Source organism: Leiobunum rupestre, chromosome 10 (assembly GCF_980474605.1).
Source record: "Leiobunum rupestre chromosome 10, qqLeiRupe1.1.hap1, whole genome shotgun sequence".
NCBI classification, from domain to species: domain Eukaryota; kingdom Metazoa; phylum Arthropoda; class Arachnida; order Opiliones; family Sclerosomatidae; genus Leiobunum; species Leiobunum rupestre.
The window spans coordinates 21,278,740-21,287,799 of NC_143393.1; the positions used below are offsets into that span (position 1 = coordinate 21,278,740).

The window sequence follows — 9,060 nt, forward strand, 5'->3', positions numbered from 1 at the left end:
AGCAATCTCCTCCATAAATCTGGATGGAAAAGACATTTTTCGCGGGGTCCGTCCGGGATTTGAACCCGGGACCTCTCGCACCCAAAGCGAGAATCATACCCCTAGACCAACGGACCACGTTATTTTGTAGTCAAGATGTAAATATCGTGGCTAACCCGTTGCAATCTCCTCCATAAATCTGGTTGGAAAACACATTTTTCGCGGGGTCCGTCCGTGATTTGAACCCGGGACCTCTCGCACCCAAAGCGAGAATCATACCCCTAGACCAACGGACCACGTTCTTTTGGTGTCAAGATGTAAATATCGTGGCTAACCCGTTGCAATCTCCTCCATAAATCTGGTTGGAAAACACATTTTTCGCGGGGTCCGTTCGGGATTAGAACCTGGGACCTCTCTTACTCAAAGCGATAATTAATCTAGAAAACGATAATTTTTTTCATAAAAAACTTACCAAGTTACAAAGCAGTCATATTGAATATTTAAAAACACATTTTTTATTTTAAGAAAACAATTGTTAAACAATAAAAATAGCGCTTATTAATGCCCCGCATAGCAAATTAAACAAAATTAAATATGTCGAAGCAGGTAAATAGCCTGGTTGTCAGCCGGCTTGTGCGTGATATACCATCTAAGCTTATTCTTTGCTTCCTACCGGACAACCGTCCGAAACCGAAACAGGAGGGCCCTTAAATTCGTCTCTTTTTGGAGACTGTATCTGCAACGGTTTGTCCAAAGAGCATTTTTAGCCACTGCTAAGCAAAAAAAAACACGTCCCAAACCGTTTTGTACAGTAACAACCCCTGAGGGCATGAACTAAAAATGATAAGCAGATCGCGTTCAACGGATTGCTTCAATAATTGAGGGATCTTTATGACCTCGGAAAAAAACCAGTTCCACCACTTACCCGTAACAGGGCACGCCAGATACAAGTGTTCTGTCGTTTCAGGTTGCGTATTACATAAAAGGCATGTAGAAGAAGCTGTAACCCCTCCCAGAAAAAGGCGATGCCGTGTCAAAAACGCCGCGTGAAGAACATTTAAATTGGTACTTGAAAATCTGGGACCAAATACGAATTCGATAGCTTTTTGAATTTCACCCTGCCCATTGGACCACCAAACCAACACCGCCAACGCTCCATGCCACGTGACTCTATGCCTAAATCCTCTAAAGCAAGATATATGGACTTAGTAGTCGCTGTCGAAAAATCAAACGGTTCGTTTTTCTCGTCTAGGATTTGAATCCGCTCATGCCCACCCTTCCTATGGTAAAATGGATCAGCAATTGTACGACACCATTCGTCTAGAATCACGTCCAAAATTTTCGAAACAATCAACGAAAAGTTATTTAATGTAGCCCCCAACGAGTCATCAAAAAATCGTCAATGGCGACCCGCGGAAGGAAGCCCGGAACGACTTCGTAACAAACGTCCTTGAGAAGGACAAGGCCCGCCTTAGCCAAAACCCGCTTATCAGCGAGATAGACATTGGGACTGGGAAACTGGGTATTATAAAATAACGGTTCAAGATAAATATTGCGCAAACTATCAATAATCATAGCCCGAACCCGGATGAACTCGTGCCAGGACGTCAACATAGAGGAATAACGACGAGGTAAAAATACGCTTAACGACTTTATGAACCGTTTCCGAAAAATAGTAAGGGCATAGTTCAGTCCATTTCCATACCAGTTAAATAATTCCGACGCAATTGCGACTTCATAATCGGACGAGGTGCCCCGTAATAATGAAAAGCACTCTTTCAACCGAAAAGCCCTATCCTTACAGGCTAAATCAACCAGGCCGTTTCCACCGTCGTCCCGTCGACGCGTAAGCATGGCCAAAGAGACGCCATGTGGAGCGTTAGACCACAAAAACTGCAAAGTGAGAGATTTAAGCTGAGATAGCCAGTCTTCAGGTAGCGAGAAAACATCCAAAACGTGCCATAAAACAGAGGCCGCTAGAACATTGATAATTAGCACTTTGCCAAGAGTAGTTAGGCTGCGGCCTTTCCAGGCCCGCAGGACAGCTCGAAATTTCTCTAAGCGCCCCTGCCAATTGAGGCGGAGGATCCTGGTTGGCTCATGTCCAAGGAAGATGCCCAACACCTTGATGGGCTCGTTGCCAATAGCAATGCCATCGAACGAAGAATCAGCGGAATCGCGTAAACTTCCCAGGCAAATTCCCGAACTCTTCGAGAGATTGACTTCGGCCCCCGAGGAGGCGCAATACAAAGCAAATTCTTCCAAAATAAACGGAATGTGCCTCTCTGAAACGGTAAGAACCGACGTATCGTCGACGTGTTGAAACGTAACCGGAGCCGGAACCCTACCAGTCAGCATAATACGGGAGATACGCTTTTCAGACTCCAACAGGGCCACCAAGACATACAGCAAAGGGCTCAAAGGGCAATCCTGAAGAACGGAACGCCCGATGACAAAATAATCCGAGACGTAGCCATGCAACTTAATGGAGGTCTTACCTCCCACCAAAAACATTTGCATCCAACTCAAGAACAGCCGGCCGAAACCATACGATTCCAGAATTGCTAAGAAATGTGGCCATTCAATACGGTCGAAAGCCTTAGTCAGATCAAATTGTAAAACAATTCCGGGACCTCTAGCACCCAAAGCGAGATTTTATTTTTACATTTAAAAAAACTTTTAAATAAAACAAAACTCAAGCAGTTATGAAAAATGGAACATAATAAAACTTTTATCACAAAATCATCAAACACTCATAACATTAGCAATGAAAAAATTCACTTAAAAGGCCCCAATAAAATATTTCTTAACACAATACAATTTTGAGTGGTATCCGGCTTTAAAAGTTTCAACTGGTTATTAGTTTCTTTGCGAACACACGCTTTAATACGATTTGTTAGCACCGGAACCCGCGTTATTTTCCCAACACTTTTCAAATTACGTCCCCGCCATATTTCGTCTTTAAGAACCGCGGAAAGCAATTTCGCTGCCGACCAGAAAATTGGAGGTCTCTTAATGGTCAACGGAACAATCGAAAAAACGATAAACTGGGCACGAGTCTCAGATAAAAAACCGAAAATTGAAACTGGGAGCTTTAAAATAATGATAAAAAGTCCACCACTCCTGAACTACCGGACACGTTACAAAAAGATGACTGACTGTTTCGCATAGCGAATTACAAAATAAACACAAATTGTCCGCGACGAGACCAGCATGGAGTAACCGTTCTTTGACCGGAAACGCTTGGTGGATGAGATGAAAGTTTATGTCCGCGTACCGCGTGGCCATTAGAGGGCAGGACACTTTTCCCCAATGCACTTGCGCAAGTGGCGTGGGGAAAAAGCTTCTCCAACGTCCTTCGCCTCGAGACTCCATGGAACACGCTTGCTTTACCAAAGAACGGTAAAAGTCGGACGATTTGAGCTCGCTAAAAACGACCGCCTCTTCTTTAGAGTTGATGACCCGAACCAATTCGGAAACCGGTGGCTCATGAACCAGAATATCCAAAGAGTCCACAAAATGAGCCCAGGCCGATGGAATGTGCCGCAACATCTTATGATAGAGCGAAAGTATTGACCGGTCCAGTAAACGCGGTCGAACCGATGAAACCATGTCCAAGATGACGGTATGAGGGAGGAAACCCGGGATGACCTCATACGTTATATCTCTCACGAGAACGAGCCCCGCGCGCGCGAAAGTAGCTCTCTCTTGCGCCGACGCGGAAAAACCGGTAACTCGCGGGTTCAGAAAAATCGGCTCAAAGACTGTATTCACGTGTGGTAAAACAGTCCAGTCATTGGCGACAAGTAATCTGTTCCACGCGGTAACAATACTGCGATACCGGGGATCCATTCTTGGTAATAGTTTCTGGTCGAACTGAAGCCGAAAGACTTGAAAGCCATAAAAGGAGAGCAAAAACCGTGAGACGCCCTTCATCACGGAATCAGAGGAGTCGCCGATAAAGCCCTTAATTTCTTTTAAACGGAACGAGAGGGTTTTCAGCTGGAAATCTACGAGGCCGTAACCCCCCTTCAGATTTCGGACGAATTAGTGTTAGGTAATCCACGTGACGCATGCCCGGACCCCAAATAAAATCCATCACCGCCATTTTAAATCTTTGTGCCCAGTCTAATGGCAAATCTACCGAGCTCAGAGTATGCCAAAGAGTGGAGGCCGCCAGCACGTTAATGGCGACAATTTTGCCCGTTAACGTAAGACGACGTTGTTTCCAGGAGCGTAAAGTGCCGGAAAACTTGTCCATTCGGGGGTTCCAGTTAAGACGGAGCAGTTCTTGACCATCGTTCGTTAAATAAATCCCCAAAATCTTCAGTGGGTCGCCACTTATGGACACCATAGAGATCACCATCGGAAGGCGATTGCGATACGACCCAAGCCACTGCGCTTGACATTTCTGTACGTTTAATTTGGCTCCGGACGCTCGACCATACCGCTCGTATTCATGAATAGCCTTGACCATACCATCAGTCGAACTGGTCAGAATCGTATTATCGTCCATGTGCGCAAACAGCAAAGTTAAGTGGCCGGTACCAAACATCGGGAGCCGTGGAATAGCCGGAATGCGCAACAACGCAGCGAAAAGTGGTTCTGTCGAAAGAATATAGAGGAGGGGACTTATCGGGCAACCCTGGCGAACGGAACGTCGCAGGGGGAAAAAATCCGTCAAAAAGCCATTGACCCGGACACATTACTTGGCGTGGACTAGAAAGGCTTGAATCCATTTGAGGAAAAAAGCACCAAAGCCCATACTGCGAAGCACTTGAAACAAAAAGGACCAGTCCACTTGATCAAATGCCTTCTCCAAATCCAGTTTTAACAAAACTCCTGGTGCGTTTGTCGCTGATAAAAGGTCAGACGCATCCAGCAAGAAGCGAGGCGTCTGCGATATGTCACTGCCTCTCACCGCTCCCGTCTGGCATGGAGAAATTATACCTGGCAAAAGTGGTGCCAGCCTATTAGCAAAGACCTTCGCGAGTATTTTATAGTCCACATTGAGCAGCGATATAGGACGCCAAGACGACAAAAAAGTGAGGTCGCCGGACTTAGGGACAAGCAAAATCAGACCATCAGTCATTGTATGGGGCAGTACACCATCCCGAGCAATCGTGGCCAAAACTCGAGGAAAACCTTCCTTGATTAAAGGCAAGAGAAATGACCAAAACTCGACTGTGAAGCCATCGCGGCCAGTGCTTTTCCCCCGCTTCATTGATTTTAAGGCCGTAGCAATCTCCGACCAGACAATGGTATTGTCCAGGCTTCGTCGTTTGTCTTCTGATACTCTTCCCTGTACCAAGGAAGAAAAAATCCTGAACAGCCACGGGATCTACCGGTACCTTAGCATAGAACCTCGCATAGTATTTAAAAATATTCTGACGAATCGTGGTACCGTCGCGGATAATCTCGCCACTGGATAATGTAAGCGACTGAATCGTTTTTTTCCTCTGCCGAAAATTTTCAAGGCGCAGAAAAAAAGCCGTAGGTTTTTCGTCGGCTAAAAGGTGCTGGGCTTTCGCGCGAACTGCGGCACCAACGAACTCGTGGGCGGTAACTTGAGAAAGGGATTCCGTCAAAGCAAAAAGTTTGGTTTCTTCATCAACTGACAAATTCCGACGAGCAAGGTAAGCATTAATCTCAATTTGCAATTTGTTTTTATGTGCGCGAAGCTGCGAGGCCAAATGATTGGAGTAAAAAATAGCGTAATCACGCAAAGATATTTTCAAATCTTCATACCACCGAAAAATATCTTCCCGGTAGTCAAGTGAGGTTTGGCTTCGTTCCAGTTTACGAGTACAACCGGTGAGAAAGTTATCATTCTCTAACAAAGAGGAATTAAAAGCCCAAGTTCCCGGCCCTCTCGGAGAACCAGACAGATCAACTTGCACTATGAGGGCTTTATGATCAGGAAAAGGAGAAACCATGTAAGTGCAACGAGATAAAAGAGCTAGTTCGGGCCGCTGAACGAAAAAGTAGTCTATTCGGGAAAATAAATATCGCCCAAAAACAAATCCAGCCCGCGAATATTCAAATTGCGAAGGATGGTAGTGACGCCAAATGCATCGACCAATGAAATTTCGCCAGACATAATTGGTAACGATTAATGCGGGTCCAATGGCAGGGTTTCTACCACCTGCATACGGTTTTCGTCCTAGTATCAATTTGCGATCGCATCGGGCGGGATTTGAACCCGAGACCTCCTGCTTGACAGGCGGACGTTCTACCACAGAACCACCGACACTTGTTACGCTTAATTGAAAATTAGACCTTCAGCTTTATCGGAAGCTTATTTAATATTACGAAATTTTGGTTTAATTGAAATAGAATTGAAATTGAAATATTTGCATCGAAGAAATTCTAATTTAGCGTTTCTCTATTGATTAAAACAAATCCGCCACCCAGGTTTCGAACCCAGGCCATTCGGCTTGGCAGTCGAGCGCTCTACCACAGAACCACCGATAGCTGCTTAGGTTCACTGAAATCAAGACACGCATCGTAAGCATAATAGGTAATAAAGTCTTTTTTTATTAATGAATTTATGAAGGCCTAATCTATTTTTTTTACGAATGAAATTTTAAAGGTTAAATCTTGTTTTAGCGCAGTCAGCCGAGATAAGAGGGTTAAAGGGTAGACCCTGTGGGGTATTCTTAACGACCTATATATAGTTGTGTTAATTCAAAGTTGATAATTTAACGTTTATTGCTTTAAGAGCTGGCGGTTAGTCAAGTGGCTCTCTGTGCTTTGTTGATGGTAAGGTTTTTGCTTCTTGTAAATATATTTGGTGTGGATATTTGGATATCTACGATTTCTAACGCAGTCAATGATTTCCTGGGTGTGCGAGTCATTATATGATATTGGAAATTGGACGGCATTGGTCTTTTTCATGCGGTATGTGTCACAACGTCAACTGGAAGTCTACATGTACGAGTGTTGAAATAAAATGAGCGTTAAAGATGCGGCAAGTATTTCGTAAGCGAGAAAAATACAAATACCATCTGTAGATATTTCTTTCATTAAAATTTGCTTAGTATTATATTCAACTGATAAACATATACTGTAAAAAGGGTTAAATTCAGTTGTGCATTGTTTTATTAAGTCTAACTCGTTGTTGTAACTACTTAATTTATAATATTCTGAATAAATTGAACTCGATTGTTTCGACTCAATTATTTAAATTTAAATTAAAATTTTATACCGGGCAGGGTTTGAACCGAGAATACGTTTTTCGTAAATAACTCTGAATTGCGGAGATATCTTTGGGGGTCGTGTCGAGAAATTAATACCAATAGGGACCATTCTTCCGAGGAGAGGTATATTTTGGCTTGCCAACTTGTTTGATAGTGTTATAAAGGTCTTGAAACGACATTGTGAGAACCTAACATGTTTGTTTAACGAAACTATACATATGAGGCTTTCAAATTTGATTTTCTAATTTTGTGTGATAAAAAAATTTGAAAAGACGTTGTGTGTTTTGAAACAATTTATACAATTGAGTATTATTAGTTTTTATTACTGTCTACTTCTCTAGTGCTAAAAATATTTTAACAGCATTTATGGGCAATATATATTGATAAAAATAAAAAACTGTGAGGTTTTTATTTTTAAAAGTGCTTTTTGTCATAATTTGTGTTAAAAGGTCCCGGTTTGGAAGGTTAAGGTCCCCACAACAGTGGGTACGTAGGTTTACCTTAAGGGGCCCCATTTATAGAGTGTGTTTTACCGAATGTGAGGTTTGATTGTTTAATTTGTGATTAAAATAGTAAAATAATGATAAAATCGTGATAAAAAGCATTGAATCATGATGAAGATGATTAAACCGTGAATAAGTGATTAAATCATGATTAAAATGTTTCAATCAGGATAACTTTGTCAATAAAATGATTTAATCATGAAAACGTGTTCATTAAAATGATTTATCATTATTAAATCGTCAATAAAATTATTTAAACGTGATTAAAATGATTATATCGTAATAAAAATAATAAAAATCTCAAAAAAAGGATTTTAAACGTGAATATAATGTTTAAATATGGATTTAAATAATTTAACTACGATTAAAATAATCTAAATTTTAAACGATTAAGATGATTCAAGAAAATATTTTTAAAAACCAAAATGTATCATATATATATATATATATATTATTTTTTAAATGTCCCTGGATGTTTGATGAAAAAATCATGGAGATCCCACATACAAAAATTAAAATCGTGTTGAAAAATAATTTTACACAAAAATCAATTAAACAAAGCCAAAATAAAACACCAAATTTGAAAACAATACCATTTTAAATTTTAACTATACCCGTAAAGATGTGTGAAAATGTCCCCTTCTTCTATTTTGAAGATTGTGTAAGTCCCCACTTTAAAACCAAATTTTCAATTTTCTAAGAATATCCCAATATTGTCCTTTTCGTATTTCAGCCGTTATTATTTGGCACGCCGCCTATTTCAGATTTTAGTGTACCGAAAATAACTTCAAACTTTGAAATTATACAAACGACAAAACACTGTCTAAGAAGACACTTTAAACAAAGGCCAGTTGTAACGGGAATTATTCTTATCCCATTAACACTTTATTGTTACTCCGGGTACTCGCATAACTGACACTATTGGGGTTAGCGAGATAATAACTTTTACTTGGCTCAAAAATCATAGGGACGTGTTTCGGCTTAACTACGAAGGTAATAAAACTATTCATTGAGAATTGCCATAGGTAAAATTTAATAGTGACTTCAGAAATTAATTTCATTCAACAACAAAACAAGAAATGGCGCAAAGGCCGTGAAAAGATTATACACTGAGATACATAACAAATTAACCCGTAGGGTTAATGTCAGAGGCATATAAAAAATGGTAACTTGACCAATATACTAAAATGGCATAAAATAGCATAATTGCTACAACTACACTAACAATGTTCTACGCCCGAAGGCCATTGAAAGTTTTTGGGAGCCGTATTATCGGCTTATACCCCGATTACACATCGCTAACCATAGTTTGTGGTTAACGCGGAAGTAGCGACGAATCGCCATTATGAGTTAAAATTATACTCAAGTGAAATTAAAGG

At 41.1% G+C, this 9,060-nt stretch overlaps 2 non-coding genes across 2 annotated transcripts; both read right to left on the minus strand.

Annotated features, from left to right (window-relative positions):
* Window positions 1-44: 44 nt before the first annotated feature.
* On the minus strand, window positions 45-116 carry TRNAP-UGG (transfer RNA proline (anticodon UGG)). The gene has a single exon. It is a non-coding gene; the product is annotated as a tRNA-Pro (tRNA).
* An 87-nt stretch (window positions 117-203) lies between these two features.
* Window positions 204-275, minus strand: TRNAP-UGG (transfer RNA proline (anticodon UGG)). Its single transcript has one exon. It is a non-coding gene; the product is annotated as a tRNA-Pro (tRNA).
* Window positions 276-9,060: the final 8,785 nt, after the last annotated feature.